At 44.2% G+C, this 27,603-nt stretch overlaps 1 long non-coding RNA gene across 1 annotated transcript in view; it reads left to right on the top strand.

Annotated features, from left to right (window-relative positions):
• The window catches only part of LOC140600290 (uncharacterized), a 142,929-nt gene that overhangs the window by 21,439 nt on the left and 93,887 nt on the right, over nt 1-27,603 (top strand). The window contains exons 2-6 of the long non-coding RNA XR_012003557.1: nt 2,481-2,620; nt 8,534-8,621; nt 9,397-9,505; nt 11,144-11,283; nt 16,717-16,908. This is a non-coding gene — a long non-coding RNA (uncharacterized lncRNA). The remainder of the gene's footprint in view (nt 1-2,480; nt 2,621-8,533; nt 8,622-9,396; nt 9,506-11,143; nt 11,284-16,716; nt 16,909-27,603) is intronic.

The following is a 27,603-nucleotide window of genomic DNA, read 5'->3' as shown; positions in this document are numbered from 1 at the left end:
ACTTCCTTAAAAACCTAGGCATACACACACACACACATTACTATGCACACACATGCATGTGCACCAACTCTGACAAACACTAGTACACTCACACATACACATGTACACTCACTTGCATGAACATGCACTCACATGTTCCCACTTATTCATAAACTCACACCAACACACACATATAGTTGAATATATTCTCATAAATACATTCACATAACACGCACATCTACATACATGCATACAGCACTTGCACACACATAAGTCACTTGTTCACTCTTGTATGTACTTACTCACTTGTGCACACATATATATATGCATGCACATGTCTATATACTCCCTCATACACACACACACACACACACACACACACACAACTAGACACTCAGAACTCAAAGGTAAGTGTTTGGAGGAGAGGATATCCTCTTGGTGATTAATCTTCCTATAGGTCCTTCTCTTCAGAATCTAGTTTTTCAGCTGGAAGGGATGTCTTGCCTCTGAGTGGAAAAAGCAGTTGTGGTTTGTTAAAATTTTCAGCTGCACAGGGCGGAAGGATATTCTTCCTTGTGGTTTAGAATTACACTCTAGAAAGTTGCAAACAGATTTCCACACCCTTTCTGAAGGTACCTTCCCCTAGCTGGGGCTATTTTCAAGAGGCTGGACAAAGATCTTTAAATAAGGTCCTGATATATGTGTATATATATGTGTGTATGTATATATGTATATACACATACATATATACATACACACATATATGTGTATATATACACACATATATACATACATACACATACACACACACATATATACATATATATATTTATAAAAGCCAAAAGAAAGCACCAAGACACTGAATGAATAGTGAAAGTGAAGGCAAAACAAGCCTGAGGAGGAGATAAAATGAAATTCTCTTCCATTTGAGCCTTGGGGTGGGGGGTTGGGGACTGTGAACTGCTAGAATGGTGTTTAGAAATAAAGAGTCTGTGTTATGTCTAGTGGTCCTAGTATTTTGTGTTACTCTGACCCCAGCATTGTATCATTTCAATGCAGTCGGGTGTGCAAATGTTCAGTTCTGGTGGGTGAAAGGTATTTTGTATTCAAGCCAAATCTACATTTCAGATTTGAAATGAGGGGAAGCTGGGGGAAAAAGGGGTGGGACTGAAAGAGGGCAAAGGTCAGTGTTCACAGGTCTGAGACCGTGTTTAATATCATATGACACCTTTGTCAAACAGTGTGTCACTCGCCCTCCCCTCCGTACACCAGGCTGTCTGGGTTTCTGTACCTAAGGGACCTTTCTCTGTGTTGCCTTCCTGCCCAAACTCTGAGACTTGCTTTCCATAAATCAGAAGAAATGAATGAAATTTGATCTATCACCTTTTTTTTTTCATGTGGTGGCATGAAAAGCCCTGGAGGGTCATGTGCTCCCTTCCCTCCCTGGTTAGGCCTGTCTGCAACCCCTTCCTGGGCTCCTGTGGGCTGTCTGGGGCCTTGGGGATTGACAGGAGGCTGGGGGGAGGGAGTGGTATTATATTTCTTACTCACAACCTTGAAGGTGAGCCTGGGTCTGCAGCCCAGGGTCAGGTCATGCCTTGAAACTTCAGAGGTGATGAATGAAAACCGGGCAGTCAGACATGTTCGAAGTAGCTTGAGAGTGGCAATGAAGACTCTTGAGTTCTGGGGCCATCTGCTGCTATTCCGTGTGGGGGATAAACAGGGTACTGTGGGCTAGTCATGGCCTACCTTGCACCTTATGGACCAGAGTTCACAGTGGCTTTGATCTTCACCTACATCCTGTGGACATCTATCCCTATCACTACAGTCCCCACATAAGCATTGCTGTTCTGCATGAGCATCCTTACTGGGATGGTGCAGTGACACACCTCTCTGTGTCTGGTGTCTCTGGGTCTCCCCAAAAACACTTTATAAAGGAGGGTAAGACTGGTGGATATTGTAGTCACTTACCTCCTTCACCTTTTGGACACCCCGAGTTTTGAAGACCAGGGAGAGGGAGAGTGAGCTACCAGAATTAGCAGTTTCCCTGTGAAACTTTATCTGAGCTTTATGAAAGAGGGGCAGCTCTATTAATGAGCATAAGTCAGCAAGGGCAGGAGGACCTTGGAAGCCCATAGACCTGGGTTCAAATCCAGAGTGTCATTCAAGTGGTAACTTCTCTGAGATTCTTCACTTCTCATCTGGAAAATGGGGATAATAATAACTCGACTGTGAGGTTATTATGAGTATTGTATGAGTTATTGCATGCAAAGTGCCTGACGTGAATTTGGCTCTCAATATATGTTAGTCATTATTTATTTCTTAAGCTTTATATTTAGCCCTTATTTCAAAGAGTTAGTGGTTTATACATAAATCCGTGGGGCAAAGGCGGAGTTTTAAAATGGGTATTGGAAGAGGGAAAACAAACATGCTCAGGATGAGGCTTGAATTCTTCGATCAACTAACACTCCTGACCAAATCATGATTTGCCTTACTTTTAGGAGCTGAGAGGAATTCTCTTCTGCTTGGTGCATTGTGGGAAGAATCCCTGCAGAAACCAAGCAGTACTCTCAAGCATATGAAGGCTCAGTGCCTGTTTGTACCAGCTGCCATTTTGACAGTTGTTCTTAAATGCATCAAGGTCAGTTTTGCCTGGTTAATGATCTGCTTGCATGAAAAAACGGGATGCCAGGAACAATTTGGGGAAACTAACCACCATGCAAAAAAGCCACAGCCTTGTCCTCCCCCACCCCACCCCGTATCTCCCAAGCACTGTTTCTTTTTTTTTTTTTTTTTTTTTTATATGATAGGCTCACAGTGAGAGAGAGAGAGGCAGAGACACAGGCAGAGACACAGGCAGAGGGAGAAGCAGGCCCCATGCACCGGGAGCCCGACGTGGGATTCGATCCCGGGTCTCCAGGATCGCGCCCTGGGCCAAAGGCAGGCACCAAACCGCTGCGCCACCCAGGGATCCCCCAAGCACTGTTTCTAGGCTGCAGAGGTTGTTTTTAAAGATGTGGATATAATCTTCACAATATGGCTGAGACATCACAAGTCACACAGCAAGCCACTAATTCCTATGTACATGAGCTTTCTTAATTTGTTAGTTGTTCTTCGAAAACTTTGGTCCCTGTCAGTGTGGGAGATACTGTCTCGCTGTCAATTTTGAAAGTCCTAAAATCAGGGAAAAAGCAAGAAAAATTGTGATATGGTAAAGGGAGCAAGAACTGGATTTCATTTCTAACTCTGTCACGAATTAGCCACAATTAGCCATCAGATCTTGAGCAGGTAAATCTCTTCATTCCTGCCATCTCAGGATTTAGATCTGCAAAACAGACTGATGGCATCTGCTCTAGCTCATGGCTGTGTTTCAGCATGCCCTGACATAAAGGCCAGGAAGGGAATACATTGCTTGTCACATTGTTTGCCACCCTTACCTATGATTCTTTCCTGAGGAAGGTAAACCGAGCTTCAGTTCACATGACCAGTTAGTCTGGGGTTGGGACTCAGCACATTTTCCCCAAGTATTAGCAAAAACCACCAAAACCCTAACAAAGATGGACTTACTCAACCTAGTGGCAGTCTGGAGGGCTTAAGAAACTGGTGAATGTGCCCAAGATTCTGTTCTCCTTAATTCCAGTATGGAGGCTGGAGTCTTCTAGACTCTAGTCTGGACTGTGGTGGATCTTTAGAGGTAGCCCTGTGATGCTCAAAAGAAGCCACAAAATGAAGGACTTGTTGATAGAGAATGGGGTCAGCAAACTATAGCCCAGGGGCCAAATCCAGAGCATTGCCTGCTTTTATAAATACCGTTTTTATTAGAACACAGACATGCTTGTTCTTTTATGGATCTATGTCTATCTAAGTCTCTGGCTGCTTTCAGTGGCAGAGTTGAGTAGTTGTGACAGAGACTGGCCCTCAAAGCCAGCAATATTTACCACCTGGCCCTTCACAGGAAAAATGTGCTGACACCTGGTGTAGAATATAGATCAAAGTAGGGTTGTCACTTAAATCCCTTATGAGCGTGTGGTTTTCCCAGTTATTCAGCTGATTTTACTAATGAGTTCCTATTTATATCTCAAGAGGGGTTAATACTGATTCTGGGTTCAATGGTAAAACAAGTAAAGGACCATTTTCTTTTTTCCTCCCCTTCTGTTTTTGGAGTTTCCACTGACCATTTATGCACTAGCCATTTTACTTATGCCATTACCTTTATTTTTTAGTCTAACCCAGTGAGTTGAATATTTTGCATATGAAGAAGCTCATCTTTGGATACATTAAGTAACTTAGCCAAGATCACACAGCTAGTATGGGGTTAAGCCAGGATTTCAATCCGGGTCTGTCTAATTCCAAATATCAGATTCTTCCCGTCAGAGGTTGCTGCCTCCATGCCTTCTGGCCCTCCCACTGAAATTTCCCCAGAGGCCAGTCCTAGACGCCATCTACGCCTTGTGGGCATGAACTAAAGCCAATGAGTTACTTCTTGAGGCATTCTGTAGCTTCAGCTCCCGTTGTGGAATAAAGGCTTTCTAATTTATGGAAGGGATTTTAGGCATCAAATTGAAAGATGAAAAGGGTGTTTTGGGAAGATGGGATTAGGAGAGTGTAGCAACCTTCCTTGAATAATAAAATCACCTTGAGGAGTGACTGCCTCATCACTTGTGTAAAGAGCAACTTAGAACTGTTGCTAATTTATATGAATTGTCCATGCAGCTCCCCCAGCCTCCACAGTTTCACTGCATTAACAATACTTTATATACCTACATTTCTCTCAGGTGAGGGGTAGAGATCTGATAAAAATGGACTGGGAGGTCCCAGGATCCAGTAGCTCCAGCCACATCCCATAAACATCTTTCAATCTACCCCACAGCCTCTCTATAGCAGATCAAGTGTCCTGACTGGCTTTGCCATCTAGGTCTTGGCAATGGCTCTGTTTTTTTTTTTAAGATTTTATTTATTTATTTATTTAAATTTTTTTTTTAAATTTTTATTTATTTATGATAGTCACAGAGAGAGAGAGAGAGAGAGAGAGAGAGAGAGAGGCAGAGACACAGGCAGAGGGAGAAGCAGGCTCCATGCACTGGGAGCCCGATGTGGGATTCGATCCTGGGTCTCCAGGATCGCGCCCTGGGCCAAAGGCAGGCGCCAAACCGCTGCGCCACCCAGGGATCCCTTATTTAAATTTTTATTTTATTTATGATAGGCACACAGTGAGAGAGAGAGAGAGGCAGAGACACAGGCAGAGGGAGAAGCAGGCTCCATGCACCGGGAGCCCGATGTGGGATTCGATCCCGGGTCTCCAGGATCGCGCCCTGGGCCAAAGGCAGGCGCTAAACCGCTGTGCCACCCAGGGATCCCAGATTTTATTTATTTTTTCATGAGAGACACAGAGAGAAGAGAGGCAGAGACCAAGGCAGGGGGAGAAGCAGGCTCCCTGTGGGGAGACTGATTTGGGACTCCATCCCAGGACCCGGGATCACATCCAGAGCCAAAGGCAGACGCTCAACCACTGAGCCATCCAGGTGCCCCAGTGGGTTTGTTTTTGAGGGCAATGGAAGAATCCTGGATTCTGGAACCAGCCTGGACACAGGGAACTGTCTGCACTGGCTGAACTGAGCTTCTGGATTGAAGCCAGCCCAGGAGAAGAGGCATCTGATCTGTGATAAGGATGAGGGGCCAGAGGCGGCTGCAGCTGCCCTTGGTCTGGCCCTTTTGCTTAATATATGGTCAGTCTTCTGATGAAAGGGCTGGGGGTTAAAGGTCAGCTCTGAGTTGACTGTTAATATACCTGCCCTCCTTTTGCTCCCTGGGGGAGGGAGTTTTTCTGTGAGGTTAATTCAGGGTAAATGCATTTTAGGGAGAAGCAGGAATGGTAAAAACACTTCTTAAAAATTAAAAACAAAAACAAAAGCAAAACAAAAACCAGGGAGAAGGCCAGTGATTAATCTGTTTTACTCTGAGTTGCAGATCTTTGTAGTACACATGTCTAATTCTGTACAGGCTCAAAGCTCCCAAGCTTATGAAGGGATGATAAATAATAAATAGTAATTAAATTAAAGATGTGCACACTGGCCCCTCTGAATTCCAGGAAGTTTGAAAATGGACTCTCTCTTCATCATGATTAAGACCCTCCCTGAGGATGTTCTGGTGGTACTGAGTGGAAGAAGATGTCACAGGAGCTTCCCTACAGACTTCTCAAGCTGTCACAGTTTAGCATCTCCTTTGGGGCAAAGAGAGGTGGAGAAGGAGAGGGCCCTGGGCTGGAGCTGAGGTGGCTGCGGCTACCTTGGCAGTAAGAAGGAGAGGCTGTAGAGTGTACAGACAGACATTTGTAGGAAGAGGTTAGAGGGGATCCCTGGGTGGCTCAGCAGTTTAGCGCCTGCCTTTGGCCCAGGGTGCGATCCTGGAGTCCCGGGATCGAGTCTCATATCGGGCTCCCGGCATGGAGCCTGCTTCTCCCTCCTCCTGTGTCTCTGCCTGTCTCTCTATGTCTCATAAATAAATAAATAAATCTTAAAAAAAAAAAAAAAAAGGAAGAGGTTATCGCTGCTGGATCCTGGGTCCTCTATCTCTTACCTGAGAGATCTCTGTCCGTTATCTGAGAAGAAATGTAGTATATAAAGGATTGCTAATGCAGTGAAACTGAATGATTCATTTGGGGCTGGGGTGGTAATGTGGAAAGTCTGCACAAAAGCTAAGCTGACTCCTCTGGAGCAATAGCTCCACCATAGAGGGACTACAGGAGGGACTGAAGAGGCCACTCCTCCAGCCTCAGGTGGACACCTTGAGCCACCACTTATGCACCCAGTGTAATGTAATGTCGGGGAGACAGGTCAGGGCTCTAGGTAGTCAACAAAGGGCACTGCAGTCCATACCTCAGGTTAAATCTCAGGTTTTGAACAAATCTGAAGCACAGATAATAACTCCTAGAGGGAGGAGGCCCTTCAGCCAGAGACATGAGGGTGAGTCTTCATGGAAGAAAAGGATCAGAAGCATTGATAGCATCTGGATGGGTGCGGGTGAGGAGGGACAGAGTCATGGGAAAGTCTGACTCCTGCAGTCACTCGTGGGGCTGAGGGAATTGGTGTGTGTGTGGGCTGAGGTGGGAAGGGCTGAGCCTCTGACCTCTGGGTTAAGGAAATGCCATTTTCTTTCTTTCCTTAAAGAAGAAACACACACACACACTCACACACACACACACACACACACACACATACCAAAAAAAATTCCAACAGTTCATGGTCCTGTTTATTCTCAGACAGGGAGTGGATGGCCATTCAGAGGTGTCCAACTGTGCCGTCCAGCCAGACTGACATCTGTGGGAGTTCAGGGTTTTAAATGTTTAGTCTGCACGAGACCCCCAGGTCCCAGCGGGCTCAACTCCTGATAGGCTTGACTTAGTCATCCACCTCCACCCCCTCCTATGAAACGGAATCATGGGACTTTGGACAAGGGAAGCTTGGTTCCCTCTAACGTCCAAGGGGAGGCCCAGCCACAGGGTTGTCATTAAAATTGTCAGGAACCTAAGCCTGGGGACTTTGTTGAGGCTGTAGGAGGGCCTGTGTCCTCCTCTCCTCTTCTCCCTCATAGCTAGCCACCATTTTCTCCTCTGTGATGCATGGTCAGGGCTGGGCTGCTCTATCGCCTTGGCCCTACATACTTACTGTTATCACTGTGCTTACACACAGCCCTGCAATTAGTTGTCAGCATGTCTGCATCCCCCCACCCCCCACCCCATGGTTCTGTTCTTTATTTCTATTTAAATCTCCAGCTTTGAGCACGGTGCTTGGCACAGAGATTTTGTTTGGTAAAAACTTGGAATTGGCCTGAGCCAATTCACTCAGCTGAACATGCTTGTCAAAATCCTGAAGATTTCACTGGGCACAATGGCATGTGGGACACACACAGGGAGAGAGCTTTGCAGGCCTCTGAGCTTGCCAGCGATAGAGTTCCTGGGCCACAGTCATGAAGTAGCCAGTGAGTGAGGGTTGCTCTCTGACCCTTGTGTTGCGGTTAGTTTGGCAACGGAAGACAGACACCTGTGGTCCATGGGACGAGGAGGGGATGGCTCCTGTACTGCCACTACTTCTTTAACTGGAAGTTCTGCAGGGCCTGGTATAGAGACACCATAGGAGTGACAGCAGGTTAGATCTAATAATCACCTACTTTGTTCTTGCCTACTCTGGCATAGAGCAGGCAAACCTCAGTTAAATAAGTCTGGTCTAAAAAATATGTTATTGCTGAAAATATGCTTTTTAACCAGTTTATGGAACACTTTGCCCCTCATAGCTCCAAGGACTAAAGTGTATGAAGATGCACAAAGTAGAACAAACGAAGTTCAGAATGTATATTGATAAACATAATTTATACAAATCACGAAGCAGAATATAAGTTGAAGGAAGGAAGGAAGATAGGAAGGGAGGGAGGGAGGGAGAGAAAGAAACCAAAGTTTGAACTATGTATTGAAATAATGTCTAATGTGTTTAGCTAAATGCCTAATTTGGAGATAACCTCCAGGAAGAGTGCTTTTCCTTCTGAAGTTTCTCTTTGGCAGCTCCTGCAATTTAGCCAGTAGTTCTCTGGCTATGGAAGCTCTAGGTTTGGCGATTCCACATCTTTACGTGCCAATAGCATCTCAGGAGGTAAGCTTAGTTTCACTGTTCTTCAGTCTGCTCTGGTGTTGGTCCATGTGTCTCTCCTTCCATCTAACATTTATGATGAGCCTACTGCGTGCATTGTTAGCCTTGTGGCAACATGAAGAGATTCTGAAAATATGGAATGTCCCTACCCTAACGAACTTGCTATCTAATTCAGGATTTCTTAACCTTTGCACTATCGACATTTTGGGCCAGATAATTCTTTGTTGTTGGGCGCTTTCCTGTGCATTGTAGGATGTTTAACAACCATCCCTGGCCTCTGCCCACTAGATGCCAATAGCACCCCCTCCCCACTCTGCCTCACCCTCAGTCATGACAATCAAAAATATCTCCAGACATCTCCTGATGACCCCTGGGGGGCAAAATCACTTTCAGTTGAGAACTGCTGGTCTAATCAGAGACAGACGCTCCTGACATTGAGCAATATGTTAAGTGCTTTAATGGATGTATGTTCAAAGGATCATGGAATGAGAAAAGAGGGAACAGGGGATGTTTGTGCTGCACCTTGAATGGTGTGAGAAGTTTTGCCAGCACAGCAGTGAGGAAAGCGCATTGTATGTAGAGAAAACAGTGTGCAGGGTGCAAAGGTATTACAGAGCATGGTGGGCTTGGGCAGCAGAAGGAGCTAGATGTGGCTGGTATGTGGGCTGAATGATGGGGTGGGAGGAGGCTAGGGAGGAGACTGGTGAAGTAAGTTAAGACCAGGTAGAACAGGGCCCTGCAGACAGTGATACACTTGGACTTCACTTTTTCCTGACAGTGGAACCAAGAAAAATCTTCATACCTAGTCAAGCCTACGATGGGGTGGGAGACAGTTGAGACACCGCTCATGCACAAAGCAACCAATCAAATCAACAAATCAAGGGGAGGTAGGTAACTTGTACTTGGCCTCCCTCTTCCTTGATGACCTCTCCACCTTTATTTTTATTTTTTTTTATTTTTATTTTTTTAAAAATTTATTTATTTATTTACCAGAGACACTGAGAGAGAGAGAGAGAGGCAGAGACAGGCAGAGGGAGAAGCAGGCTCCTTGCAGGGAGCCTGATGTGGGACTCTATCCCGGATCCTGGGATCATGATCTGAGCCAAAGGCAGGCACCCAACTGCTGAGCCACCCGGATGTCCCACCTCCCTGCTTTTAAATGACCATAGTCTCTTATTCACTGTGTCCAAACCAAGACTTTTCCTGGGAATGTAAGATTCTGAATTACTGTGGAAAAGATAGTCCCTTTCCATGTTATAGAGTTGTCACTGAGAAGGTGCTACAAGTCTCTGTCCCACGTAGAGACATGACAGTTTCTCATCAGGGATGTGGGTGGACATGGAGTGCATCCCTTCCAGGTCAAGACTCTCCATGTTCTTTTCCTGTTTCATGGACTGTAGGGAAATGAAACTTTAAAGCATGGCAGAGCCACATGACAGAAGGAGCCTGGTTCCTTGAGAGACGGTGTGGGAGAGAGATGCTCACAGACCAGAGCACTCTCCCAAGATCTTGTGTGAGCAGGAAACAAACTTCTGTTGTATGAGGCCACTGTGTTTGGGGTTCATTTGTTCCTGAGTCTAGCCTATCTTATTGAACACAGAGGCTGCGTTTGCTAATATGGTCCTAAAAACACAGATGTGCACTCTGTTGCCAGTGCTGAAGACTAGATTCTAAGGCTGAATACCGCATTTGAAATGGTGATGTGGGGGGAGATGAGGTGTGGGTTTGATCCTCCTTTCCATTGCTTGAGAGAAGAGTTCCACATGGTATCTTCCCTCTGGAGTTACACCTTACCCTCCCAGCCAGTACCCCCTCTCATCCCCTACTATTCTCAGCATTCCTTTTCCCTCATTTATTAGCAACCTCCCCATGAAAAGCTGGGAAAACCTGGCCTTTCGTTTTATGCTAAGTCAACAGGCAGAGAGCTCTGTTCCTAGCAGCTCCTAGGAACGTATAAATGCCCAATGGTAAAAAAAAAAAAAATGCTCATTGCTTCTCTTTTCGTGATCTGGGCCCTAACACCCCAGGCCAGTTGTGTTATCTGGTCCAGTTGGCTGCATCTAAATAGTAGACTGCTTCTTGTGCTCCTGAATATAAGAGGGCTACCTGGGGTGTGTGTGCACATGTATATGTGTACGCACCTACGGGTATATGTACGGTAGGCCTGATATTAGACACAGGCTAGTGAAATGTCCATTTACATGTGGGGATCAGGTGACTGGTCATGGAGAGTTGCCAGAGTATATGCACGGATACCTTTTACCTTTTGGCTCATGGGGAAAATGACCTTTAGGATTTTATATGGAGTTTCATATATGCACGAGGTGGCATGAAGAGAGGCATTGCTTTCTGAACCCCAATTCCCAAATGATCTTTTTTACCCAGTCTGCCTTACCTGCTTGCAGGCTCTTCATGAGAGGAGGAAGAGAAGGCGAAAGCAGGGGTGGTGATGAAAAATAGAAGGGAAACTTGAGTGTGCCTTTTTCTTCTCTTTCTCTTTCTCCACCTTCAACCGTCATTAACAGAAAAATATTTTTAAAAGATCCCTTGATGGCCTCCCCAAATGCGAAACCTGACATTTTCTTAGCTGATGGCCTCCTTCGTGAAGGTATTTTGTGTCCTCCCAGCATGCCTGCTGGATCCCGGGTTTGCTGCAGTTGCTAAGGTAAATACTCTCTTTCCATTAAGCACCACAGCCCAGGAGTGGCCTAAAGCTCAAATAAATGACCAAGGAACAAGTTAAACATTCCCTGGGGCGATTTTAACCTATGCAATGGCTTTTTGGGAAAATTGCCTATTTTTTCATGTTTTGACCGGGGTGGGGGGGGGTGTCTCTTATTCCTTCCTCCTTCCTTCCTTCCTTCCTTCCTTCCTTCCTTCCTTCCTTCCTTCCTTCCTTCCTTCCTTCCTCCCTCCCTCCCTCCCTCCCTCCCTCCCTCCCTCCCTTTCTTTCTTTCTTTTTTTTCCTCAGCTGAGTACACCTTTTCTTTCATTTATTCATGCATTGGATGAAGGGTGGAAGCAGGATTAATAAATCACAGAGGATTGCCCTCCTGCCTCTTGCTACCTGCCTCCTCCCATCTCAGCTCTGTGTTTGTAAAGAAAGTCAGAGCAAAATACATGCATTATGTTAACTTTGAGGGGACCGGGGCTTGTAGCCAGTTTGAAGAGGCCCTGCTTCCCTTTCCTGTGAAAATATCACAACACAACAGGTACTGAGAATGCTGTCCTTCTGGAAGATTCCTCTGACCAGAGGATTTAAGGATCCTGGTCCTTAGTGACATTTCAAGGTATGTGTGCCCAAAGATTTGCAGGATGGTTTGGTTTTGCTTGTTCTCCTTTGCTTCAAGAAGGATGTGTTCACAGGCCTCAGGGTAAAAAATAGTGTCCTGACAGTTGTCATGCTCCATCATTTGATTAAGAGGCCATGGAGACAGCCTCATTTTATTTCGATCTTTTGTGGCTGAGGAGTGTGACTGTCTGACAGAGAAAGCAGTGTTTGACCAAGTAAGGGAAATCAAGAGTGGACAGTGGCCTCTTGCTGCCTGCCAGGCCCCCCAGGAAGAGAATACTTCACCAGAAGTCCACTCTCAATTCTTGCCTGGTCACTGCATTTGGGGATTTGCTGCTTTGTGTAGCCTGCTTGACCTTCCACTAGATGACATGTTCCTTCACCCCAGAATCCTGTCTGTCCTGTCCATGTTCTCATGTATCTGCTACATGTGAAATTCTTTCTTTCTTTCTTTTTTTTTTTTTTTTTAGATTTGTTTATTTACTGAGAGAGAGAGAGAGAGAGAGAGAGCAGGGAGGGAAGGGCAAAGGGAGAGGATGAGAGAGAATCTGAAGCAGACTCCATGCCCAGCATGGAGCCTGACATGGAACTCCATCCCATGACCCTGAGATCATTACCTGAGTGGAAATCAAGAGTCAGATACTCAACTGGGCACCCCTTCATGTGAGGTTCTTAGTAAACCACCTGAGAGCACCTCTTTTGACCACAGAGGTCAGGTTCTGAGGGAACTGAAGACCATGATCCGAATTCCCCAGGTAGGTGTTTTCAAACCATGTTTCTCAGAGCTCCCACGACAGAGAGAGTCCTAAGCTATCAGGTGGGTAGTTGTACACCAGCCAGTGTGATCTTTTTAAAAATGTGAATTGGATCATGTCAGTCCACTCATTGTACTTAGAAGAAAACTGTACCCTGAGTTTGGCAACCAGGCTGTGTGTCTGGCTCTTCTCCAACTGCACCTCATGCCCCTTGCCCTCGCTGTGTGGGGCTGCTGGGTGTTGGCCACCTCCTCTGTAATGGCCTCTGCCTGTAAAGCTCTTGCCCCATGCTTCATGGGGCTACTTTTCCTGCATCCTTTGAGTTCCCCTCATATGTACTCTGAGAGGCCCTCCTTGACCCAGAGACTAAGTCAGTGTCCCCGAAGTGTGCATTCACAGAGTCCACTGATTTTTTTCCCATTGTGTGAGGCCCAAATGAAATTGCTTAGGTATTTGGTGTGATTATTTGTTTAGTGTTGGTCTTCTGCACTACACTATAAGAGACACAGATAGGGCAAGTCTGTTTCATTTGCAGATGTGTCTCTAGCCCATAGCATGTAGTAGGTGCTCAATAAATAAATGTTCAGGAGTGCCTGGGTGGCTCAATTGGTTGATTGTCTGATTTTTGATTTTGGCTCAGGTCATGATCTCAGGGTTGTGGGATTGAGCCAGGCAGGGGAGTCTGCTTGAGAGTCTTTCTTTTTCTCTTTCTCCCTCTGTCCCTCCCCCTATGCCTGTGCCCTCTCTCTCTCAAACAAATAAATAAATACTTTTTAAATAAATAATTTTTAAACAAATAAATAAATATCTTAAGTAAATAAATAAATGTTTAATGGAAGAGGGAATGATTAAGTGACACTACTTCTCTATGTCTTTTTTTCTCCACACTACAAGTTGTCAGCTGTCTAAAAGAGCAGATTAAAATAATTTCACCAGCGTTCTTTTTAAAAGGGAGGGCTGATTGGCCCTTTTATTTTTTATTTTTTTAAAGATGTTATTTATTTATTTGAGAGCTAGCACAAGCAGGGAGGGGGGAGAGGGAGAAGCAGACTCCCTGCTGAGCAGAGAGGCTGATGTGGGACTCGATCCCAGGACCCCAAGATCATGACCTGAACCGAAGACAGATGGTCAACCAGCTGAGCCACCCAGGCATCCCTGAGTGGCCCTTTTAAAGCATCTTGTTTAGGCAGCCCTCAAAGAGTAGTCTTTATTTCCCTTCTTGGCGTGGGAAATTGGAGCTTCCAATTGGTATGCACAAGGTCTGGATCCTGGAGATCTTGGAAGTGACCTGAATGTCCTGGAGGCTGTCCAGGGCCTGGAACCAGATGAAGAGGCCCCACTGCCCATTGCTGAGTCCTGAACTCCTTGTTCAAGCAACCCCTCTGCCAAACCACCTCAGGCTACAGCATTAGACTCCGGAGCAAGGTTTGGATGGAGATATTAGAGAATAATTCTGACACCCACCTCTTGTTTCTTCTGAAAAATCCCAACTTTATGGCCCTTTCAGGAAATATGGGAGGTGAAGGCCCAGAATGTAACTGGGGCAGGAATAGGGGTGGGGGCGAGATGGCGGAGAATTCTTATGTTTTTCGTTCTTGACTCTAAGTCAGTCTGTTTTTGTACTTGTGTCTTTTAAGCTTTTCCACATGTGCCCCAAGGGCCCATCGGTGAGTGTGTTTTATAAACTGGAAAAATGAATAAAAATAAGACCCAGAAGGGAAACACCAGAAGGAGTGTGAAGGGAAAAGTGTTAGTTCCTCTGTACCTCCCAGCTAGGCCTGCCCTGCATTTGTGGGAGTCCCAGGGTCAGGGTTATTTGGCTTTATGGGTAAAATGTGGAGTCTTCGCTTAGAGAAAGCCTCATCGGTTTTGTACTTGGCCTGTTCCATTCAGCATTAATTAACTTCAGGAAAGTAAAAAGTGATCCTTTTTTATTTGGCTATCTGGCTCCACAAACCTCATTGGTTTCCTGTCCCATAGGTGTTGGATTGATGGGACTGCAAATGTGTAAAGTCTTGCACAGGAAGCCCCCCGGCATGGCCATTCAGAGGCTTTTACCTCCCGCTGGACCTGGAACACAAGCAACCAAGAGGCCCAGACCCCATCTCTCAGTTTGCACCTTAGGAAATAGTACCTGAAAGAAAACTTTGTTTTCTTCTTTTAACATGCTTGGGCCAAAACAATAGCCAGGGGAAGGGGCTACCTGGAAAATAACTTCTCCAAATTGCCTGAAAAATTAATCACAACCAGAACCCCAAATATTTTGAAAAGTGACATATTTAGGAAGTTTGAAGAACTTTGGAATAACTCCAGCAGGTTTGTGTTTACCCTACCACAGTCTCTGTCTGTGACCTCAGGCTTTATCCTCTAAACCCTGCTCAAGCAACTTTATCAGTAAAAACATTTTTGAGAATGTATGCTTAACATATGCATATTAATTTATTTATACTTTATGTACACATACACTTTGTACTCATATGTTGCGTATGTTTAAAAACAAGCTAAGTAAAATTTTAAGAATTGATATAAATGAAATAAATATTTTAAAATAACAATTTCAATCTCTTAATATGAAAACCCTTTTATACTAAAGTATGTTATAAATAATCATATTTTTAGTGAGAGCAAAGGGGTTGGATAGGCTCATTATTTTTGAAAATCATGGTACAATGCTCTGTGACATAGTGAATCAGAAGTTTGCTTCTAGATATGGTTTTTCAATACCTGGGCTGTAATAGCTAAAAAAGTCTAAGATATATAAGCCTAAATGAAAGATGGGAATTGGGGCTCTCCTTTCTGAATCCCAGCCTCTATGGAGGTATAAATTTTAATCTGTCATAATGTGCTAAAAGCAAACAAACGAGTGAGGGTGTTGCTATCAACTCCTCCTTGTATGGGATTCCCACCTTTCCCTGAAGACACCTTTAGAACCATATTTGACACTGATCCTTTATCCCAAAGTGGCAATCTATCAAATATTAGTAAAGCTTATTTTCTTTATAATTGTAGTAGGCAGAATGTTCTCCAGTGGTGTCCATGCTCTAATTCCTGGAAACTGTGAACATGTTACCTTACATGGCAAAGGAGATTGCAGATTTGATTAAGGTTAAGAACCTTAAAATAGATTATCCTGGAATATCCAGATGTGCCCAATCCAATGCCACATGCCATGAGACCTTAAAAGCAGGGAACTTCTCTCGCTAGCATCACAAGGATGTGACCAAGGGGAGGTCAGAGTGATTTGGAGTGTGAGAACAAGTCAGCCCACTGTTGTTAGAGGAGTCACCATGGAAACAATGACTAGCAATGCCGGCAGCCTCTAGGAGCAAAGACTGGCCCCCAGCTGACAGCCAGCAAGGAAACAGTGACATCAGTCCCACAGCCACAAGGAACTAAAATCTGCCAACCACCTGAATATCTTGAAAGGGGATGTTGCCCCAGGGTCTTCAGTAAGGAATGTGACCTTGCCAACACCTTGATTTTGGCCTTGTGAGACACTAAACAGAGGACCAAATCAAGTCCAGCTGGACTTCCAACCTCCAGAAACTGTGAAATAAGACATTTGGTTGTTTTAAGCTCTTAAATTTGTGCTAATTTGTTATGTAGCAATAGAAAACTAATGCAATTATGTATTCAAAAAACTGTAAGTAGAAGTTCTAGTCTTCCTACACCCAGTGGCTTATCTTGTGCTCCTCTTGGATTATGGGAATACCATTTTCAAACTACTGTCATCCAGAATTTTAGCCCCCACCTGGGAAGACATCCAGAGATAACTTTTAGGTTGTATTTCTGAACCATTCTTAAACCTAGAGAGAGGAGGTGTCCTGCCCAAGTGCCAAGCAACATGACAGTAAATTATGGCTGTAACACCTATAACAATTGTCATCAATTCTCCAAATGTCCACCCATCAACTTGGTCTATTCTTTCTGTCCTCATTGCAATGAGAGGGAACTGATGATGAGGCTCAGCATCCCAGCCATCATGGTACCCGTGACTGAAGATTCCATTTTATGTTATTTATTTAAAAAATTTTATTTATTTCTTTGACAGAGAGAACACACCAGAGAGCACAAGCAGGGGGAACAGCAGAGGGAGAGGGATGCGGGGCTTGATCCCAGGACCCTGGGATCATGACCTGAGCCAAAGGCAGAGGCTTAACTGACTGAGCCACCCAAGTGCCCGTGAAGGCTCCTTTTTAAATGGAACGCCATTTTTGCTCATGGCCTGATCTCATCCTTTCAGGTATTGTAGCTGGTTGTACTCCTGATGTTCATGTGGCAACTTTTTTCTGTGAGCACAACAGACATGATGATGACACAGGTCTGTAGGACTCTTTCCTACTTACAGTGACTGAGTGTAGGCTCTCTTTGACATTTACAGCAATGGGAGAGTGAGGGCATGATCATCAGATAAGTGAAAGCTCAGAGAGGATGAGTGACCTGCCCAAGCTAACAAGGCCAGTAAGCCACAGGGTCTATATACTTGGGAAACCTGGTTCCCACAGGATCTAGGAGGAGGGAGAGGCAGGAAGGGGCAGGGCTTACATACCAGGATACTGGGGAAGAGAGAGCATTGACACATGGGGCAATGAACATCCTTCAGCCAGAACTGACTATGTGGCTGTGTTCTGGTAAGTGGAAGAGCCTGTAGCACCAGGCCTCACTCAACCCAAATGTGTCTTGCTCATTTTTACCATCATAAACCTGCTTATTCCAATCTGTCCGTTTGGGATCCCCTCCTTTTCTCTCAGCTTCTCAATCCTTTGAAATGCCACCTTGAAATGCCTCTCCTAGGCTTTCCCTAACCTTTCTTTCTTCCCTTGAATTCCCATTGTGTTACTTGTTCACAAGATTCTGGCACTTATCATGTGTTGTTTTGTATTACTATTAACAACAACAAAAAAAACAGCAGCTGTCTTGACCTCTAAGGAGGACTTTCTATGTCATGCTTCATACATTGTCATGGCCCTACTGTACCTGTCACAGTGGCACATGAGAAAGGAGCTTAAATAAGTGTGTATATGTTGAATGAATGAATGAATGAATGAATGAAGAGGTGCTATTGAATTTCTTCTCTTTCTATGATTTCATATCTTAACCATGGTTTCCCCCTTTAAAAACAGTAATTGGCTTATGTATAGTTTAAAGTGGGGGAATTTAAGATTCTACAGTCCCAACTGGATGAATAATAGTACACCCATTTCTGTCAGAATCACAGATGCTAAATCAGTTTAAAGGTACTGCATAAGAAGGCCAAGCTGGATTACAGTGAGCTCAGCCTTGGAAAGAGGCTGACAACACAAACACACCAATTTCCATGTTGTGTCTGATTTCAGGCAACAGTTTTTTTTTTTTTTTTAAAGATTTATTTATTTATATATTTATTTATTTATTTAATTATGATAGAGAGTGAGAGTGAGAGGCACAGTAGGAAGGAGAAGCAGGCTCCATGCCAGGAGCCTGACATGGGACTCGGTCCCGGGACTCCAGGATTGCGCCCTGGGCCAAAGGCAGGTGCCAAACCACTGTGCCACCCAGGGATCCCTCTCAGGCAGCAGTTTTATTCTTCTTCCCCTCACCCACAACCAGGACCAGAGTGTGGAATGTGCTACTCAAAGACTGGCTCTCAAATAGAATTACCTTATGACTGCCAGCAATTGCACTACTAGGTATTTACCCAAAGGGTTAAAAAAATACTGATTGGTAAGAGCACATGCACCTTGATATTTGTAGCAGCATTATCAACAATAGCCAAACTATGGAAAGAGCCCAAATGTCCATCAACTGATGAATGGATAAAGAAGATGTGGTATATATATATACACAACGGACTATTGCTCAGCCATAAAAAAGAATGAAATCTTGCCATTTCCAGCAATGTGGACGGAGCTAAGGTGTATTATTCTGAGTGAAATAAGTCCGAGAAAAACAAATACCATAAAATTTCCCTTGTATGTGGAATTTAAGAAACAAAACAGATAAACGTAGGGGAAGGAAGAAAAAGAAAGGGAGGCAAACCATAAGAGACTCTTAACTATAGAGAACAAATTGAGGGGAGGTGAGTGGAGATGGGCTAAATGGGTGATGGGTATTAAGGAGGGCACTTGTGTTGAGCACTGGGTATTATATGTAAGTGATGATGCACGAAATTCTACACTGATACCAATATTACACTGTATGTTAACTAACTAGAATTCAAATAAAAACTTGAAAAAAAAAAGAAAAACCCAGCTTGGCTGTCAAGCTTGGCTCCAAGCAGAACTCTCTAAAGGTCCAATCTAGCAGGGTGATAGCAGCATTAACCACTTGAGACCTGCACATACAGCTACTTCAGAAGACTCACTTTGAGTGGTGAGGCTGCCAGTGTTTGATCTGGCCCCTGAATGCCCTGATCTTGCCTCTGGCTTGGCTCCATCAACTCTCAAGATTCCACCAAACAGGCTGTGTTTAACACTCCCTCCAGGTAGCTCTTGCCCTTCTCATCGGAATTGGCCTTTCCTGGACTCCCATTGCCCAGCAAGCCAAGCCACATGCCTCTGCTTGGTATTCAGAGCTTACCAAAAGGGCTCTGCAAATTTTCTCTCCTTTCCCTTGCACACCTCGCCACATCTGACTCTGAGCCTATGTCATCACCTTCATGCAAGTATCCATTTTCCCTGCATCCCTTCCAACTTCAAGCCTCCATTGCCGAATGCCCTGGCCTAGCTGGTAGATTCCCTCCTTGGCTGCCTGCATGTCCCATTATCTGTCCCACACATTTTGCCCTTGATAGTTTTTGAATTAAATTTTAAAGTATTTATTTACCATGAGAACACTTAAAAAACACTTACAAATTATTAATAAATCCTCTGCATGGTTCTTAAGGGGAATCCAGAGGAACATAGGCTACCAGTGATTGGACACTAAGTAGGTGTCAGGCATGGTGCTGAGTTCTTTACGATTCTGGCATTATATAATCAAAAAACACCCCATGACTGAGCAATTCTACTTGGAGGAGCAATCCTAGAGAACTCTGGTGTATGTGCACAAGGAGATATATGTGGGGGTGCTTTTTACAGCTTTGTAACTAAAACAACAGAACAATCTGAATGTCCATCAGGATAAATATGTTGTGTTAAACTCATGTAGTAAATGCTATAATTGAGGTGTGGTAAATTAATCTAGTGAAATCCTCTACAGCAATTAAAATGAATAAAGTTATATGTAACAACTCAGATAAATAGCAAACATGTTAAAGTCATCAGAGAAGCAAATGTACTATGTAGTACCATTCATAGGAAGTTTTGAGATACACTACATAATAGTCTACATGGATATGCACATATGAAATTGCAGTATTAAAATACGTGTAGGAATGATATATGCCAGGGATTGGCAAACTACACCCACTGGCCCAGGCCAGTCTGCCACCTTCTTTTGTATAGCCTGTGAACTAAGAAAGGTTTTTAGTTTTAAATAGCTGACAAGAGTTAAATGTCAATTACATCTTAATAAAGCTGGAAAAAAGACATGTAAGAGAAAAGTAGTTGATAAAAAAATCAAAAGAATCCTATTTCATGACCCCTGAAAATTATATGAAATTCAAATTTCAATATCTATAAATGAAACTGATTGGAACACCACACACTCATTCCTTTACGTATTGTCTGTGGCTGCCTTTGTGCTCCAAGGGTGTGGTTAAATACTTATAATAGGGACCATTGGGCCAACAAAGTTGAAAATAGGTAGTATCTGGCCCTTTACAGAAAAGCTTTACCAACTTTTGTTCTATATTAAATTCAGGGGACAGCTTACCTCTGGGAAGGGGAAAGGATTGGGTGGAGTAGGGTATAAGTGGGGTGTCAATTACATTTTGTCTTTTAAACTCTTGATGGATTAAATATTATTATATCTTCAATATGTAAAGTATTTCATAATCTTAAAAGGGATAAAATATTTGCTCCCCCACCCCCACCAAAGAAAATTCCCTTTAAGAAATATTACTATTTAAAAAAAGAAAAAGAAATATTACTGTTGTTCCTCGTTCACAGATGAGGAAGCAAGGCTTGAAGCTGACACAGACCGTAAACGCTGAAAGAGGAGTTAACTCAGGACTGTGTGTCTCGGAGCCTCCAAGGCTCTAGTCTGCACTGCGCACTAGGGCCTGCAGGCCGGCTGGGAGGAAAGACTTCATGCAGGACTGGCCTGGAGTGAACGTTTGCCCCGAGGCGATAGTTGTTTTGTGCAGCACACATTATTTAGCATCTTCTGTGGGTGGAATGGGTAAGATGGACAGGCCACCATCTGTGATGTCAACTGTGACTAATTGCCTAGATGGTCATAACACCCTCCCAGTCTTTCCCAGAGCTTTCTGTTTCTCCAGGTCATTCCCATAGATTCACTTGAAAACTGGGAGGAAGCAAGGCAGTTCTTGCCTGCATTGTGGAAATAGTTAAGGCGGAGATTCTGACTGGCTGGTCAGTTCTGTAATATCCTCGAGGGCTCAGTCATGGAAACCTGACTTCTGGCTCCCGCGGTCGCCCAGCTGAGTGACCTTGGACAGGTCCCGCATTCTCTCCAAGCCTCAGGAGCCACATCTGTAAGACAGACAATAATTAGTTCCTATTGCATGGGCCTGTTGTGAGGCTTAAATGAAATCATGCATGTCAAGTGCTCAGCACTGTTTCTGGAATGTGAGACTCCCTACATGCTACCTATTGCATTGCTGTTGTTTTTTTATTACTCAAAGACCAGCCTAGAATTCCTCCCCACAGTGCCGTTTATTTTTGTCAACTTGATCAGGTTTGGGATGATTCATCCTGGACATCGCCCTGGTGGTCGTTAATGCTCCTAGATTCCCAGTGTAACTATAAGGAAACTGCGTTGCAGAGAGCAACTGCAGTGTCTTTGTGTGTGGGAATGAGTGCCCCATGTTCCCGGTTCTGGGACCTACCTGCTTTTCCTGTGTGACCATCAGAATCCCAGAATGTCCCAACAGGCCAGCATGGCCATTACAAAGCAGTTGCAGGATGTTTATCGAAGCAGGACATGGTTTCCTTTCACGTGGTACACAATTTGTGGCAGTTATTCTTCTTGGAAGGAGGGTTATTTTTTTTTTTTCCCTGGTGAGGAACTTCTAGCAAAGATGGGTAGAGAGAGGCATTGGGATGAAGGGTTAATGGTGGGTGTGGGGGAAGTAGGATGGCATTTGTACGATTTGAAGGCTGACAGGCCAGACCAAGGGGGTGGCAAAGAGAGGCAGGAGAGGCATGGAGGGATGAAATACTCACTGTGCTCAAGTGGTCCAAGAGTTTGTATTGTTTGATAGTCAGTGGTCAAATGGGGCAAGGAGCTTGGTGGCAGTGCCTGCGGGTTCTTCAAAGGGGCTTGACCTAAGGTGAATGCCTTGGCTGAGATTTGCAGGCAGGTCTCCCTAGGGTGTAAGTGACAGAAACTCGGTTCAAACTAGTAATAAAAAAGGGAAACTACTGGCTCATGTAGGCAGGAAAGACCAAGGATCTGGGATGCAGGTGCAGCTGGATCTAGGGCCTTCACTAGGTTGTGAGTTCTGTTTTGCTCTCCATCTCTCAGATATTTCCCTGAGGCAAACAGCTCTCAAACTCACAAGCTATCAGCTAACATGGGAAGATACAGTCTTTTTATATGATGCCAGCAGACTCTACTCAAGAGGGCCTGGCTGACTGGGCCTGGGTCACTGGTCCCTCCACGTTAGGAAAGGAGATATTTACTACATGGTATAGGGCAACATGAGCTTCACACCTTTCTGCCACCTTGCCAAGGATGGAAAACAAGAATGATTTTGGTGGTGAGCACATTCCTTCTTAATTTGCCTCAGTATTATCTACACAAACTAGAAAACACAAATGTGTATACACTTTTAAGCTGTTTTTAAAGGGAGAAATAGGCAGAATTTGTAAAACTGGATTCTTAGGACAAGAAAACCTGTGAGAGGCATCCTGAAGCCATCTCAGAGTTACTCCTTGAGGCCTCCTCACTCCACTGTCATCTTTGGCCTGAATTGGAGATGAGTTCTAACTTTAGTTTTACTTGTAGATGTAGACAAAGTCTGACCTCCTACCCCCAGTGCATTAGAGCTGTGCCCACAGGGACCTAGAAAATGTATGGCTTTCCCTAGAGCCCCAACCCAAGTTCCCTGGAGACAGACTGGCTCTCTGGACCCTGGGAAGGGATCCAACTTCACACTGTGGTGTGAAGGGGCTGGTCCAGGGAAAAGCTCTGGTCCTACTCTGGTAAATCCTCTTCTTTCTATAGGGGATAGAGTTGTCCTTTGCATGGACATGAAAGATACTAAATATGGGTTCAAGAATTAGCTCTTGGAGATTTTTAGTTATGGAGCAGAGTCAATACATGTGGCTCAAGTCTTCTGACTGCCCCATTTTGGAGGTCCCAGGATCAAGAGGTGAGTCCATTTATTTTCTGTAACAATGTCTTATAGAATCTTTGCAAATTTTGCTTTGAGGCTGATGGAAAGTTCCTTTGTGTCTTTCCTTTGTGCATGGCTGGAAGGTTTTCCCCCCAAGTGATGTGTCTACCTGGAGCCACCTCGGAGTAAGTTGGAAGTAATTTCCTTTTAGAGGGCAGCCTTGAGTCTCATCTCCTGAGTGATGCTCTTTTCTTCCCTAAAAGAACTGGTTTGGAGTCCCAGCTCTTCACATGAGGGATGAGAGAACTCTTCATCCTCAGCCTTCCCATCCTTTCTTCTTCTCCCTCCTTTTCTCCCTTTTGCCAATGCAAATCCTTTCTATTCTTTATGCCTTTATTTCAGATCTTCATAATCTGAGTTTCAAAATCATTTCTGATTTGAGCTGCCTCTTATTTTTCAGTGCTGTTCTCTATTTATGTGGGTCCCCTTTGTGTTTTTACTACTGTGCTAAGCTGTGGAATGGCATGCGTGGGTCATGGCTTCTCCTTTCCCTGTCTCCCCACATCCTGAATTCACCTTAATGTTGTGCACACAGTAGGAGTTGAAGAAGTACTTTTTGATTAAGATTTTTGAAAAAATGCAACAAAACACTTCATTCAAATGGAATCTTAAGTGGAAACTGAAATGTGTAAAAAGAACAAGTGGAAGTATTGTGATGGAATGAGAAGCCTGGAGTTCCATCAGCTTAACCCTCTCCCTATCTTGTTACTGGCCTCTCCCCAGATCCCAGTCTTCTCCAGCTGTGAAGCAGCAATATGGAAGTCTTGGGGACTGCCTTGTGTTGTGATCACTACATATCTATTGATACGCTTGATCGATGTTGATATTCATAGCACATAGCTTCTGTGGCCTGACTTGGTGGTATGAGTTCTCACTCTGTGCCGAATGCTTTAGGTTGGACTTCCTCCTTTAAGGCTCATAAGAGTAAATGAAGGCCTTTTAACCTCCTTTAGAGGAACTGCTGTTTTCTGCTGTCCCCACAAGCCACAAGTTTGGGACTTTGTGTCTCTATCAGCTAGATGCTTCCAGTTTATGAACTATGACATCACTTTAGATATTGGAAGACTATTAGAAGGATACACAGGGGGGATGCCTGGGTGGCTCAGCAGTTGGGCTTCTGCCTTTGGCTCAGAGCATGATCCTGATTGAGTCTTGCATCCAGCTTCCTGCAGAGAGCCTGCTTCTCCCTCTGCCTATGTCTCTGCCTCTCTCTCTGTGTTTCTCATGAATAAATAAATAAAATCTTGAAAAAAAAAAAGGATGCACAGGGAGCAGACACACAGGGAGGTAAGGACACATGGGGAAGTGAAGAAGAACAGAAAATCTGAGCAGTCACATGGCAGGCTTCACTGAGGCCCAGAACATCATTCGCAGCCATGTGGAACTGTAACTGTGACCTAATGAGTGAAATCTCATATTCCATAAATAATCATACTGCCCAGTTCAAATTCCAACTCTGCTAGTTTAACAGCTGCGTTGATTCCTTAGCCTCAATTTCCCCATCTGCAGAATGATGATAATAATGTACTGACTGCATAGGGTCCTTGTGAAGATTCACCGATACCACGTGTATAATGGCCTGACACTGCCAGGCACAAAGTCATGCTCAGCAAGTATAGTTGCTGTTGATGGTGGCTCCATTCACCGTGTCGTTATTAATACTTGTTATTAACAGGAGTTCTTCACCACAGAGGTAGGTATCTATTGTTGTCCACTCTAGTGTTGGTAGTTGGAGTGATTCATTTACTTTTTTCTGATCTCCTGCATCTACCATTACTTGTAGATGATGGTCCCTCATGTCTCACAGCCAAGAGAAGATCTAATGGCTCTGCCAGATGTTATCCAATATTGATCAGCCATGCTGGGCATAATTTTTATACCTCTTCATTGGCCCTCCTGGCAGCCTATCAATGAATACCTTGTTCAGTCAGTACTGGCCAACACAGCCCATGACTGGGAACTCCCTCAGGCTGTGAACAAGAAGGCACCCTACAAAGCCTTTCCAATATGACACTTAGGAGGACCCAGTTACCCATTAGGAGCCCTACCTGGGTTGTATGAAGGCACCTTTGCTCTGCCAGTGAGGGCCCTGTTTCCATCTCACACAATAAGCATCCCTCCTTTGCCTCTACCAGGCTTCTGTTTTCATTTTTCCTCTTACATGTTCTTAGCCTAGAGGGACAGTAAAATATTGGTATTAGAAGCCAGAAATATTGGGTCCCAAAGCAAATTCTAGAAGGGTCCCCTTAGAGCAATGTTTCTGGACTAAGGAGATGATGATGAAGGGGTGATCTTGGCACATTTCTTAGGGTGCCCCTATTTTCAACTGAATGTCCTTCTCCTAGTTGGCCCCTCAGTCACTGAAATGGGAATTATAAGAGGGGTGCTAGGCATAGCTTTGGAAATCTGCTAGCTCTCTGAAAACATCCCCCACTGAATGAGCTGGGAGCAGGCAGCTGTCTCATAGTTTTCTAGACTAGCCTCTTGGAGACCTTTGGGGGCTGCCTCTAGACAATATGCTCTTAGGTTCTTGGTAGATTTTAGTTGAAGCTTCAAAATCTCCTTTCTTTTATTCCTTCAGTAAAGTCCCAGCCTGTGACCTTTGGGTCCCAGTGCTGATCCCAGCTCTGGATTTATCTACCCCACTGGGGCCAAATGCCTGACTTGTTAGCCATGCTGAATGGTTTTATTTATTTTTGTTGTGCATTTTTATCATTTTTGTTCATGTGTCTGGAGTCTTTCCTTAGAAAATGATGGATGCGTTTTCATAAATCAAAAAATAAATGAGAAAGAGTATAAAGGCAAGAAATAGGCCCAACCCTGGAATTTGCCTCTCTAGGTCGGAAGGACCTGTGAACTATTTCCCAGTGAGCATGCACTTTTTGATTTTACAGGGTCAGATCCTGACTTACTTCAGAGTTCTGTTTTCAGAGTATTTCCTAATAATAATGATATAATTCCAACTGTGCCTAGTATAGTGCTAAGTGCTTTACATAAATAACCACATTTAACTTTCACAACTATCCTGTGAGCTAGGTTCTGTTGTCCCCATTATACATAGGAGTAAAGAGAGGTTCAAGTGGTTTTGTTGTTTAACCAAGATTCCATGGTTGTTAAGGAGTGGGATTAAAACACAGGTTTCCCTGATACAAACCTCATGTTCTTAAGTGCTACATTGAACTCCTTTTTAGTGCTTACTAAAGGTAAGGGTTGTGGGTTGTGACTTCTTCTGCCAGCTCTGCTGAAAGGCAGGTGGCTAGGAGAAATATGGCAGCTCCCAGCTGGAGGAACTTATGGAGGGAATCTGGTCTCATCGGCTCTGTTCAGTGTCCCCCTGAGCTAGAACACCAACTTCGCTGAGTGGCACATTGGGAGGCTTCCCCACAACTGTTTATCCATGACACCTTGGACAATGTCACTGTCACCACTAGCAGAAATCCCTCCCTCTTCCTCTGAGAGAGAGCAAAGGTCCCTTTTTCCTCAGGATGTCCTTTGGCACGTAGTGGGAGGTCTGATACAAACCAGAAGGTGACTGGTAAGAGTACACATGCTTACTGTATTAGTTACAAGTCCTTTGGTTGTTAAATAACAGAATTACCATTGAGACAAGTTTAAGAAGAAAAGAGGTGTGGTATGTTGATTGGTTCACATGACCAAGTAGGAGATGGTTCTTCCTCTTGGGGAAGGATCCTGATTTCCCTACTTAGTCTCACACCAATACTTGAATGAATCACATGGGTAGGGAAACTGATTGGCTCAATCCTGGTCATGAGCCCGCTTCTCTGGCAGAAGGATGAATAACTATGATGAGCTGCTGGAACCAAGTCAAGGTGGAGGATGCTGACATAAAAGGGGATTGCTGTTCTTGCAGAGAATTAGATAAATGTCCAGGATTTTTGTTTGTTTGTTTGCTTTTCTTCTATTCCATACCTCTCTTCTTTGTCTGGGTTACAATATGTCCATAAATCTCTGGTTACTTTTTTTTTTTTTAAAACAATTCTACTTCTTGTTTCCCTACCCAGAATGATCCTGAGTGTCCCATCCCACTGGGTTGTCTTTTGCAGTAGATGTCCATAGTCTGTCTCAGGGCTTCTTAGATCAGACTCTATCCTTTGCTCAGCCTTGGACATTTCAAGCAGTGTCTTTTGTAACTATGCAGGACTGGAAAGGGAATTCTCTCTATAGGGTTTCTAACTCTATGGCCAAGTTTGAAATTTTCCATGTAGAACTTGACCTCTGTGAACATCTGATAGGACCTGAATTCTATCATGGTTCTGTGTTTTTTTTTTTTTTTTAAAGAGTTGGTGGGGAGGAGGCAGTGGGAGAGGGAGATAGAGAATCTTAAGTAGACTCCACTCCCAGCATGGAGTCCGACACAGCACTCAATCTCAACCCTAAGATCATGATCTGAGTCGAAATCAAAAGTCAGATGCTTAACTGACTGAGCCACACAGGCACTCCATGATTCCATGTTTTTTTTCTAATATTTGAAGA

Source organism: Canis lupus, chromosome 11, assembly GCF_048164855.1.
Source record: "Canis lupus baileyi chromosome 11, mCanLup2.hap1, whole genome shotgun sequence".
Taxonomy (NCBI): Eukaryota; Metazoa; Chordata; class Mammalia; order Carnivora; family Canidae; genus Canis; species Canis lupus.
The sequence above is the reverse complement of the archived record's forward strand: the minus strand, read 5'-3'. Positions and strand labels throughout refer to the sequence as shown.